This window comes from Lycium ferocissimum, unplaced genomic scaffold, assembly GCF_029784015.1.
Source record: "Lycium ferocissimum isolate CSIRO_LF1 unplaced genomic scaffold, AGI_CSIRO_Lferr_CH_V1 ctg851, whole genome shotgun sequence".
Taxonomy (NCBI): Eukaryota; Viridiplantae; Streptophyta; class Magnoliopsida; order Solanales; family Solanaceae; genus Lycium; species Lycium ferocissimum.
This window is the reverse complement of record NW_026727283.1, coordinates 12,493-26,720: the sequence shown is the minus strand read 5'-3', so window position 1 is coordinate 26,720 and position 14,228 is coordinate 12,493.

The window sequence follows — 14,228 nt, the reverse complement described above, 5'->3', positions numbered from 1 at the left end:
AAAATGGGGTTTTGACCATAAAAACTGCTGGTAGTGGGAATGTTGATAGAATATGGTTATGAATTGATGATTAATGATTACTAAGGCCCTTGATAGGTTGCTTAACACCTAGAAAATCATCCATCCCTTGGAATGGGGAAAAAGGGAAGGGTATTCTTGAATTGGTACTTGTGATTTGAGTAATTGTGACTCATTAAACCTTTTATTTCTAGACTTTGAGCGTTCTGAGGGTTTAAGGAAAGGGAAAGCTATAGCGGAGTGACTTGCGTTGTCCCACCTCTACATTGAGGTAGGTTACGGTCTACTTGAGTTAGACTTTGGTTAGTTGATTGTATCTTTGTGAATTCTCTAGGAGAAAGCATGTCTAATTTTCATGCATGAGATTGTGTGGCTAAACTCCTATGTGATTGTGATTGAGTGATTCTGTAGGCTTCGTGCCACTATTCCTGTGTGTTGATTCTGCAGTGGATGTATTGTGATGAGAAGCTAATATGATCTTCTCGACGGTATTGTGACATGGAATGATGATTTGAGTATTGATATTGAGAAGGTAAGAAACACTGTTCTGTAAAGAGGTATGGAAAGGCACATATGTGACCTAGATTGTGGGCTCGTGGTCCGAGATCAGTTCCGGAAACGAGAGGTACGTTGATATGTCCCGCGTCCGAGGTTCGTTCCGGAGTGGAGGTTTGTGCTCGGGTCTGAGGAGTATTCCGGAACGAGTGGTACATGGACACCATGGGTCCTCTGCAGGTCATTGTCACGACCCAACCAGAGAGCCATGGCGGGTACCCGGTGCTACCCCACCTGGGCACCTCTTAACGTGCATACACATTTACATCTAGGTGAACCACATAACTAAATCATACTTTTATCCATCATTCATACTATTTCCATTGGGAAACAATACATTTATATCACCATCAACAACTATGCCCACAACAATGTACATAAGCCGACGAGGCTAATAAAATGATATCCAAAATATAGGCCGACAAGGCCAAATACATCTAACCATATATACATGTCTACGAGCCTCTAAGGAGAGTATGTCATGTCATATAGGCGGGACAGGACCCCTCCATACCCATAAGTATGTACACAAAAGAATAGATACCAAAAAAGCTGTAGCTCCGAATGAAATGGAGCTCCTCTACGTAGTCCCTGAGTAATAAAGCTATGGATCAAGCCTGTCTCCCTGGCCACCTGCGGGTATGACGCAGCGTCTACAAAAAAAAGGACGTCAGTATGAAGAATGTACTGAGTATGTAAAGCATGATCAACATCATTATAAAAGCATAATAGACAACATAAGAAATAGCATAAGAAGAGAGGTAGTAGAACCATTGTCATAAACACTTACTTGCTTTTCATAGGGACCTTCCATTTCTAATGCGTGATTATGTACATACATCCATATCCGTATCCGTATGCGTATCCGTACTCATTTACATTTTCATACCCATATTCATATTCATAATCATATTCATATTCGTTTACATATTCATATTCATAGCATACCCGACCATGAAGGATCGGTGTTTCACATACCCGGACATGACAAGGCATCGGTGATTATACATACCCGGCCCTACCAAGGCTCAGGGTTATTCGTACCCAACTGCAGTGGTGCGCGCGCAATACATATCATACTCGGCCATATAAGCTCGGTGTTACAAAATAGCCATACATAGACACATATACATGATAGCCCATAAGCATCTTTGATATCATTACTATCATCGTTTCATTACATCTATCCTTAGAGGATCACTCATCATATAAGGAATTTCATATAATCGTAACACAACGAGAATCGTGAGCTTTAGTAGCTTTAGAGATAGAATCATTTGGAGGACATCATAGGCTCATGAAAGAATAGATATATGGCCAAAGAACCATGCCTTATCGAAAGAAGGGTTAGCCTTATATACCTTTTTGTTCGACTATTCTATCGCTTGAACGCTCTCCTTCAATGCTCACGTTTCTACCTTCATTAGAGTTATACTAACATTAGAAAATCGATAGCTTAGCATACTTGATTAAAGCTAGAGAAAATTGGGCAGCATCTTCTTTATTTATACGACTTCCTCCATATCATATAGTAACTCCCAAACATCAATAATAACCTTCACAACATCATAATAATAGTCTTTATTCACCTACATTATCCATATTTCCCAATTCACTTCAAATCATCCATATCCATGGTCATAGCACACTATTACGTTCACTCATATACAATGTCTATCCCATGTTCTAAATGTCATTTATAACATAATCATAATCACAACATATCAAGAATCATGACTCAATCCAAGCTACTACTCAAAAATATCACTATTCTCACATTCATGACCCATTTCCTATCTCCTTTTACAATCCAAGTCTTTCAACCTCTCAATACCTTAAACAACATAGAAAGACCATAAAACTTACCTTAGATGGTGTAGGAATGGACCTTGGGTGGAAACACTTCACTTGAGCAAAACCCTAGTTCCACCTCCACTTGGATTTCTTGTTTTGGATGAGCTTTAATGAGTTTCTTACACTTGATTATCTTGGTTTGATGAGGTTGATCATTAATATCTCTTGAATTCTTATGGGAGAGGTGTGGAGAAATGTTCTAGAGAGTTCTAGAGAGAAGGGGAGTGAAGAGGAAATGAAATGAAATGAACTTGGTCCCCTTATTAATAATACACAATCTGTCCCGACCAAATTCTACGGACCAACATACGGTCCGTATAATTTATACTGACCGTATGTCTGGCCGTAGATTTGGTCTGGTGAGGTTGTGCTGAATATACGGCCTAACATATGGCCAAGATATTTTATACGGCCAGTATGTTAGGCCGTATAATGCCCAGTTTCTCCGAACTCGATCTCGTCGACTCGTTTGATCTCCAATCCTTGTGGAACCTTCTTAACACTTGTTTAGCACCTCATTAACAATCTAAGGGACGTTATAACTCTTCTCCAAAACATCATTAAGTCAGCATTAACTTGTTACTCGCAAATCTTCCCCGATACATAACGCATACCTTGTTTCTCTTGGCAAACTTTCTTCTCTTACCTTGAATGTCTTTGAAATCTCAATTAGGGTCATCAAATGCTATTTCTTACTTATTGAAATATCGAATACTTCGTGTCCTTCGTTAGTCTACTCACTGTGCATCAACGGAGAATTTTCCGAGGTGTAACATTCTTCCCCCCTTAAGAACATTCGTCCTCGAATGTTAAGTTCTCGGGGATTCTATAAAAATTTCGCCAGAGTTTTCCCTGTAATATGACACTACCATCCTATCACAACAGCCCATAATAACAATGCCTCACAGGCCACAACATAATAGCAATAGAGTTTGGCCACACACAACCCAAATGCATAAAAAGGAAAACATACATACCTCATGATTGTCACGACCCAACCCCGTAGGCCGCGACTAGTGCCCGAACTGGGCACCCGTACACACCCGTTAACTAGAAGTAGCATACGAATAACTCATTCAGTAACCAAATAACATATACGTACAGAAGGTGAAACGTCGCCCCAAAAGTCAACAAATATACATATATTTGTCATAACTTCCAAAAATATCACATGGTAGGTAAGGCTATCATAATATAGGGGACGTCCGGATCGCACTCCTACGTACACAACCGAACAGATTACCCACAACCCACACATACATGTCTACGGACCTCTAAGAATAATGACAAAATCATATGACGGGACGGAGACCCTCCTTCGTACCCGTGAATAAACATATACATATATGCATAACGAGAATCCGGACCAAAACATAGCTCGAACAAGAGAGCGCTCCAAAATGTACCGAAACGGGAATCCTAAGTCGGTGGATTATCCAGTAAGTACCTGTACACCGCGCGGCATGAAACGCGTACCCCGAAGAAAGGGGGTCGGACGGAATATGTACCGAGTATGAAAAAGCATGAAATATAGTAAACAAGATCATAGTTAAAGCCGAAGTACGAAAGTAAATGCAATATCCAAAAATATCAAAATGCTTACTCATAAAAACACAAATCATGCATAGGCTCTTAGAACTATGGTCGCCGCACTAATCGGCTGGCGCCATAACACATCATACTCCGTACATTTCATATCTCCGAAACCCGACATATCACATAGCACACCGTAACGCCGTAACACATCCTAACGCCAAATATACTCGGTACCCGGCCCTCTAATGAGGCTTGGCGAACCGGACACATCATACTCCGGAATATATCATAGTGCGCACGAAACATAACCGGCCCGGGACTCGGTGAAGGGAGGTAATAACGAATACCGGCGAGTCGTGAGCAACTATATGCAATTTAAAATATCCTCAAGGACTCAATAAAATATCCAAAATAAGTCATTGTTTAAAAATCAAGGCGATAGTCAAATCAAGTTTCTTTCGAACGTCGTTCGAGAACATATCAAATCGAACTTTAGGACTCGTAGATACATATCAAACCATAGGAAATAGCTTATGGAAATTATGGGCATAATCTTCATTACAAACCCGATAGAGAAGTAAGTAACCAACGCTCGAGGGTTAAGACGATAGCCACACCAAATTCTTCCAAAAGCCGTTAGTACCACACAAGGGAAAGTCTCGGGGCCCACGGACGAGTATCAAACCAATCCGAGTCCATCTATGAAAGTTGGAGACCTTATTCATTATAGGATCTCCTACAACCGTTTCGCAGCGATCCGAGCTCGTCTAAGAAAGTTACGATTGTTCGTAGTTATAGAATCCTTTAAAAACAACATTCTTTATGCAAAATTTGAAATCCAATTGTACAAAAGACTTAAGAACCATAAGTTGACCATATAGAGGACGTTAACGTTAAGAAGTAAATAAGAATCGTATACGTGCTCGGATCTTAAGAATGAAGTTCCCCGAGACTCGTACTTACACCAGACATGCCAAAGAAAGAAAAGTTAGGCTTTACATACCTCGTCAACATGGATTAAACCAAACTCACGTCTTGGCTTCTCCAAAATCTACAATAACATCATTAGACGCCCAACATTAGTCGTAAGCTCTTAGAAATCCAATTCTAAACTAGCACTCCATTTACGAAAATTTGGAAAAGATTTGTAAATCCAACATCCCCGAGATTTCAACTCGGCTAAATCTTCAACAACAACACCAACAATTAATCCAAAAATGCATTTTAACGTCAATAACGCTTTTCTACATAATTCGACAACATTCCATTTACGCTCAAATCAACTACATATATTCAAGCCAACATCAACGCTCACATTCAAGTACTAATCCGAAACCATTCAAACAAGATTCGATAACATTTCAAACAATCCGCAAAATATTCAAAACAACCCAATCAATGTACCACAAAACCCGAACCCTTCCAACTTCAATAAGAACAACTACAACACATTTCTTTCTTCCAAATTCATACATTACACCAATAATCCACACATTAAGAACATTAACCTCAACAATACAAGAAACTACACTAAATTCACATTAGCTTCTCCAACAAGCTACAAATGATTACAACTTCAATTTAAATCATTAAACCATCATTTCCATCATAGAATCCATAACAACAACAACCAACACATACTAAATAAAATTAGTTCTTCATTCTTACATAACATCACACCCTCACGGCTCAACCCCAACATGCATAATTCCATGAATTTCATGTCACACCCTAATTTCCGATAGGGCATGATGGGCACCCGACCCTTACTTAGGGCCGAGCGAACCCGCTGACTCTCGTCATACTCATAATCATACTGGGCCCGCAAAATATGACATAAGCACATAATGAATTTTTTTTTTTGAAAACAAACATGCCTTTCATCTTTGTCAAATCAAATAAACTAGCATCGTATGAAATCTGTAAACATATGAAGTTCGTAACATAATGCATATAATACGTCGGCTTACATAGCCGCTTACAAAACTGACATATCACACACACGACACTGTCTGCAAAGTCTCTACCAACATCTCAGATACCATACAAAAGCACTCAGATTCGCAAAGACACCGGAGGAAATGGAGCTCGCCAATCCAACCGGAAACGTCTTCCGCTAACGTCATCTACTCATCCGTGGGTGCACGCGGCATGAAACGCAGCCCCCGAAGAAAGGGGTCAAGATGAATATGTACCGAGCATGTAAAGCATGGCATACGAGTAAAAACGAGGTTATAACCAAAGTAAGGAGTGCGAAATGAGCATAAAAATCCAGAATACCAAAGGGCTTGCACCTGAAGTACAAATCATACATAGGCGGTACAGAAGACAAATGTGATAATCCGAATGCCAAAATGCTTAGCTTTCTTTTGTAAAACGTTTCTGTCTCATATATATAGAAAATAGAACAAATCATATGAGCTGACATTAACCGACTGATCATAATCCAGACTGTCAAAATCACATATACACATACCGCGGTCAAGTACCCAGCGGCCAATGTCACATATACACATACCGCGGTCAAGTACCCAGCGGCCAATGTCACATATACACATACCGCGGTCAAGTACCCAGTGGCCAATGTCACATATACACATATCGCGGTCAAGTACCCAGCGGTCAATATCACACATACCGCGGTCAAATATCCAGCGGTCAATATCACACATACCGCGGTCAAATATCCAGCGGTCAATATCACACATACCGCGGTCAAATATCCAGCGGTCAATATCACACATACCGCGATCAAAATATCCTGCGGCAATATCACACATACTGCAGTCAAAATATCCGGCGGTCAATATCACACATACCGCGGTCAAAATATCCAGCGGCAATATCACACATACCACGGTCAAAATATCCAGCGGCAATATCACACATACCGGCATTCGGCCCCTATAGCGGGAGGGCTCGGCGAACCGGACACATCATACGAGAATATCATATAGTGCGCACGATACATAACCGCTCGGGACTTGGCGAAAAATGTGACAATGAATGCACGAGCGACCGTGAGTAACCAAATACTGCTTTAAAACGTTTTCAAAGACTCAATAGGTTAATCAAAACGAACCATTATTTATAAACCAAAGCAAGCGAAATAAATCGGATTTTCTTCCGAATATCACTCGGGAACGTATCAAACCGAATTGCAGAAACCATAGTCATGTATCAAAATCACATACATAAAAATCCTTATTTCAGACTCAACCGATAAATAAGTAATCATACTCGGGGGAAAGATAGTCATATTGAATTCTTTCAAAAAACCATCAGAACTATATAGAAGAAAGTCGCGGGACCCACGGACGAGCGTCAACCCAATCCGGGCCCGCCTACGAAAGTCATAATCAGTATACGTTATAGACTCATCTACGAGCGTATCAAAGCCATCCGGTTCTGTCTGTGAAAGTTACGGACGTTCGTAGTTACAAAACTCTTTTGAAAACCAAAACTTTTTATGCAACATTGAAAACCAATCATACAAAGACATATAAACTATAGCTTGACCATGTAAGGGTGCCAACATCAAGAAACAAATAAGCATCGTAAACATGCTCGGACTTTAAGAATAGAATTACCCCGAGGCTCGTAACGTATCATAGCTTAGCCATATCTAAGACATGCCAAAAGAAAGAAAGGTAAGCTTTACATACCTTGATTGCTTCCTAAGCTAATCCAAACTCAAGTCTCGGCTTCTCAAAATCTACAACACGTCATTAGACACCAAACATTAGTCATAGGCACCTCGGAATCCCATTTTAAGCTCGCACTTTATTTACAAAAATTTGGGCAGCATTTCCGTAAATTCAACACCCCGAGAATTTAACTCGCCAAATATCCAACAACAATACCGACAACCACATCAACAATATCCATAAGCAATTCCAAACGCATTCTAACATTAATAACTCCTTTCTACATAATTCGACAACATTCATGCATATTCAATTCAACTTCATACATTCAAACTAATATCAACGATCGCATATTCAAATACCAACCCAAAACCATTCAAATACGATTCAAGAACATTTCCAACAATCCGCACACTATTTCAAACAATCCAATTAATGCTCTACTCCACCCGAAACCTCAAATTTCCATAAGAACAACAACAATACATTTTCTTTCTTCCAAATTCATAAACTACACCAATAATCCACATATTCACAACATTAACCTTAACAATACAAGAAACTACACTAAATTCACATTATCTTCAAAACAGCCCATAAACGTTCTCTACTTCAACTTGGACCATTAAATCATCATTTTCACCATAGAATCCATACAACAACAACCAAAACATACTAAATAAAATTAGTTTATCATGTTCTACAAAACAAAACCTATACACGGCCACATACCAACTTCCATATTTCCATGAATTTCATTCATTTCCACACTCCACAACATACACAAACCATTCATAACATATTAAAAAGAGGATTAAAACTCACCCTTTCCACTTTGTTCTTCACTTGGCTAGGGTTGAGAATTACATGAACAAGGGATTTGTTTGCTCCAACAACCACTTCATGTTGTTTAGGACCTTCCATTTGGTAGGAAAACTAGAAGAAATAATTTTTTTGTTGATCATTTCTTGGACCTCATTCGGCCATGGCTTGGCCGAATGCCCACTCTCTTTTCTTTCTCCATTTTTCTTGAACTTTCTAAGAGATAAAATGATGAAGATGATTTAATTGTCATCTTTTTCACCATATATAATTTGGACAAGTGGCCCTATGGCCCACATCTCACACATGGCCACATATGACCATTTTCATGAAATACTAGTTTCCAAAATTTCACTTGTAGCCCCAAATTCTCATGAAATGCTTAACTTTCCATAATTCACTTTTAACCCCAAATTTTTCTTATTCCAAATTTACCCTTACACTCCATACCAATGAAAAGATGAATATGCAACTTGTGCATTAAAACAAAATATCAACAAAACCGAAAATTAAAAGTCTTGTCCATAACTTGTCGCAACCAACTTAGAATATTCCAACGTACAAAGTACGGGGTATAACATTTCATTCTTTTCCACACTCCACAACATACACAAACCATGCATAACATATAAAAATGGAGATTAATTCTTACCTTCTTCACTCACTTCTTCACACGGCTAGGTGGTGCTTTGCAAGAATGAACACTTTGCTTGTTCCAACAACTACTCCATGTTGTTTAGGACCTTCCAATTAGTTGAAAACCTAGAAGAAAATAATTTTTTGATGGCTAGTTTTGGTCTTCACTTTTCCATCTCCATGGCCGTATATGGCTCTTTCTTTCTTTCTCAAAGCTTCTTGATTTTTCTTAAGAGTGAAAGTGATGAATAAGATGACTAAGTCATCTTTTATTCTCACATATTAAGGTTCCATGTGGCCTTGGCCCACACACCATGTGGCCGGCCACACCCCCTTTTAATTCATGAAATATTAATTTTTCCTTAACTCATTTTTGGCCCCAAAGTTCCTTAATATTCCATTCCAATAAAATCATAGACAACTTATGCCTTAAAACAAAATCGGGTATCAAAAGTCTCAACTTCGTATCCCGGAACAGTCTTGTCCCTAACTTATCGCAGTTAACCCGGATTGTCCCGACGTACAAAATACGGGATATAACAATGATCTTGATGTCTCATCTTGGATCTCTTCCGGGGGTTGAAATAAGTGCGGGTACTTGGACTTCATATTTTCTTCCGCTTCCCATGTCATTTCTTCTCGGTTATTGTTTCTCCACAAAACCTTAACTGAGGCCACTTCTTTGTTTCTAAGCCTCCGTACTTGCCTATCTAATATGGCAATGGGTACCTCTTCATAAGTCAACTTTCCTGTTACTTGAACATTATCTATTGGCACGATCCTAATAGGATCTCCAACACATTTACGAAGCATCGAGACATGGAAAACTGGATGAACTGACTCCAAATCAGGAGGTAGATCTAACTTGTAAGCCACTTTGCCTACCTTGCGCACAATCTCATAAGGCCCAATGTACTGGGGAATAAGCTTCCCCTTCTTGCCAAATCTCATAACGCCCTTCATTGGCGACACTTTTAAGAATACCCAATCTTTCACTTGGAACTCTAAGTCCCTTCGACAAGTATCTACATAGGGCTTTTGACGACTTTGGGCTGCTAATAACCGATCTTGTATGAGCTTAACTTTCTCTATGGCTTGCTGGACCAAGTCTGGCCCTATCAATTTGGTCTCTCCTACTTCGAACCACCCAATTGGGGATCTACACTTTCGCCTATATAAAGCCTCATACGGTGCCATTTGGATGCTAGAATGATAACTATTGTTATAAGCAAATTCAATAAGTGGTAAATGATCATCCCAATTACCTCCAAAATCCAGCATGCATGCCCGTAGCATATCCTCGAGAGTCTGAATAGTACGCTCAGCTTGTCCATCAGTCTGCGGGTGAAATGCCGTGCTAAGGCTCACCTGAGTCCCCAAACCTTCTTGGAAAGATTTCCAAAAATTAGTGATAAACTGAGTTCCTCTATCAGAGATAATAGCTACTGGAACACCATGAAGTCGCACTATCTCTTTAACATAAAGCTTCGCATAATCTTCTGTCACATATGTAGTTCTAATTGGTAAGAAATGAGCTGACTTCATGAGTCTATCCACAATCACTCATATAGAATCATACTTGCGTCGAGAACGGGGTAAGCCTGTAATGAAGTCCATGTTAATTACTTCCCACTTCCAAGTTGGAATTTCTATAGCTGGCAACAATCCGCCCGATTTTTGGTGGTTGATTTTCACTTGTTGACAGTTGGGACATTGAGCTACAAATTCTGTTATATCCTTCTTCATCCCATTCCACCAATATATAGATTTAAGATCATGGTACATTTTCGTTGCTCCGGGGTGGACAGAATAACGGGAGCAATGGGCTTCTCTCAATATTTGGTGGCGTAACCCTGCCACATTAGGAACACATAATCTGCCTCGGCATCGGAGAACTCCATCTCTTGAGACCTTAAATAATGACTTCTCCTTCTGAGGGAGTGTATCTCTGTAATGAATTAGCATGGGATCTTCGTATTGTCGCTCCTTCACTTCCACTACTAGCGACGAGGCTGGAATTCGAATAGTAGCTCCCATGCTACCTGAGTCCACTACTCGAACTCCTAGGCTAGCTAACTGCTGGAGCTCAAGAGCCATTTCTCTTTTCTCAGCCCGAACATCACGCAAACTTACCATAGATCTACGGCTAAGAGCATCAGCCACAATATTTGCCTTTCCATGGTGATATAGGATATCAACATCATAATCTTTTAGCAATTCCAACCATCGTCGTTGCCGCAAATTCAACTCTTTATGGTTGAAGATATCTTTGGAGGCTCTTATGATCTGTATAAATATCCACATGGACACCATACAAATAATGTCTTCACATCTTTAATGCATGAATCACCGCAGCCAATTCAAGGTCATGAGTTGGATAATTTTTCTCATGCTTCCGTAATTGCCTTGAAGCATACGCAATCACCTTACCATGTTGCATCAACACACAACCTAGCCTAATGCCTGAAGCATCGCAATAAACAACATAACCTTCCAATCCCTCTGGAAGTGTCAGGACAGGGGCAGAAGTTAACCTATCCTTTAGCTCTTGGAAACCACATTCACAAGCATCTGTCTATTGAAACTATTACGACCCCACTAGAGGCCATGACGGGTACCCGGTACTAGCTTACCGAGCACCTCTGGTCTAACATTCCAAATAACTACTAAGCGGGCCATATGGACAATTCAAGCATATCTCACTTAATATAGGCATCAATAGCTATACCCGTAAGCACATGTCAATAAGCTTTACAAAAATATTATACAACAACAAGGACGGACAAAGTTATGAAATATCTATCCACATACGCCTGCCTACGAGCCTCTAAATAAGATACATAAATTCACGAGGATGGGGCAGGATTTCACCATGCCCAAATATATACACAAGAGTAGTACCAATAAGCTGTAGCTCCGAGACAACTTGAGCACTCTTAAGATGCCGCTGATGGAGCTCCTAAGGATCAGACGCGTCAACACCTTACACGCGGCATGAACGCAGCGTCCATAAAAGAAAGAACGTCAGTACGAACAGAGTACTGAGTATGTAAGGCATGTATGATAACATATAAGGAAGTATAGAAGACATAAGAAGAGAGTACAACTGTAACTACTTGCCTCTTAAGGCGGAATCATGCATGCTCATCTTTACCTTTTAACATATTACACATTCATACATAACTGTCTGAATCAAATAACATCATTAGCCCGCGTCCGGGGTAATTATCTCGCGCCGCCCACTAGTGGTGCTGCCCGTGCCATATAGACACGGTGTTATTATCATCATCCATAAGCCACCCACTACGCCCAGCATAGTCGTGCTGCCCAGCCGTATAGGCATAGTGTAATCATCCATAAGCCGCCCACTACGCCCTCCGTAGTGGTGCTGCCCGGCCGTATAGGCAAGGTGTAATCATCATAACATAAGCATGCATAAGAGACCAATCAACAGCTATAACTCTATCGGAGTGACGTAAGGTCGGTAACCTCCGATTGTATTATGGAATAATCATGATCGTCGTGTCTCACCTTGAAGGGACGAGCATTATAAGGTGAGACTATCAATGAAGAATAACATCAAGAAAAACATAGAGTAAGATCATAAATATCATAAAGCGTCAATTCATACACCTTGGTGCTTTTAGAAATAGAGTCATCATCAACGAATAAAATTAAGAAAATCAAGAAATAGCTCAACATTCTCATATTCACATTGAACTCATAAGCTTGGGATTCTTAAACATGAAATCACCGTCATCATGATCATCATAGAAATATTCTCATCTTTGACATCATCGTTACCGTTGTAAAAACATATCCATCGTTGTTGTCATAAGAGCTTACAGAATCATAAATCTCTGGTTTGGAAAATACGAAAATTTTGGAAAAAATTTATGGATTATAAGGAAAGGAGTCATGCCTTGAATCATGAACTTCTAATGTTTAGAAACAAGGAGGTTATGGAAATATTTATGGAATCAAACATAGGACTCATGCCTTTGAAAGAAACGGACGAGCCTTAACATACCTGTTCGACCTCCTACTAGTTACGCTTATCCATCCAAGCTCGTAAATCTACATTCGAGAAGATTTACACTAATGTTAGACTCTTTATCACACACTTGTTCCAAGTTTTCAAATCAAACTATTTTATATTCTGCCGAAAAGCGGGCAGCATCTCCCCTGTTTATATGCCTAGCCCGAATTCTCAATTCAACAACCAACCAACAACAACAACAATACCAACATCAATAACATCATTTCCAACACCAAAGTTGTTATACCCCGTACTGTGTACGTTGGAATATTCTAAGCTGGTTGCGACAAGTTATGGACAAGACTTTTAATTTTCGATTTTTGTTGATTTTTGTTTCAGTGCACGAGTTGCATATTCGTCTTTTTATTGGCATGGAATGTTAAGGGTAAAATTGGAACAAGAAAAATTTGGGGTCAAAAGTGAATTATGAAAAGTTAAGCATTTTATGAGAATTTGGGGCTAGAAGTGAAAATTTGGAAATTTGACATTTCATGAAAATGGCCATATGTGGCCATGTGTTGGATGTGGGCCATAGCCCACATGTGATAATTATATATGGTGAGATAAGATGACAATTTAGTCATCTTCATCATTTTAACACCTAGAAAAATCAAGAAGCTTGGAGAACAACCTAGGGGCCATTCGGCCATGACAAGAAAAATGAAGACCATGAATAGTGATCCAAAAAAATATTTTCTTCTAGCTTTTCTACTCATTGAAAGGTCCTCGTTAACGTGGAGTGGTTGTGAGAACAAGAAAATCGCTCGTTGTGGTGTTTCACAAAAGTTAGCCGTGGGAGAAGTTGATGGAAAAGGTAAGATTTAATCCTCCTTTACATGTTTTATGGATGTTTTGAACGTGTTATAGTGTATGGAAATGGGTGGAAAATGATGAAAGGTTGTATGTTGGAAGTTGTGGCCGTGAGTATGTGTTGTTGGTGTAAGCATGATGAGCCAATTTTATGTAATGTAATTTGATAGTTGTGGATGTTGTGGAGTGTGAAAATGAATGAAATTCATGAAAATATGGATTATGGTGTTTGGCCGAATAGGTGCATGTGTGTAGAGGTGAAGAGTCAATTTTGTTTAGCATGTTTTGGTTGTTGTTGTTGTGAATTCTAT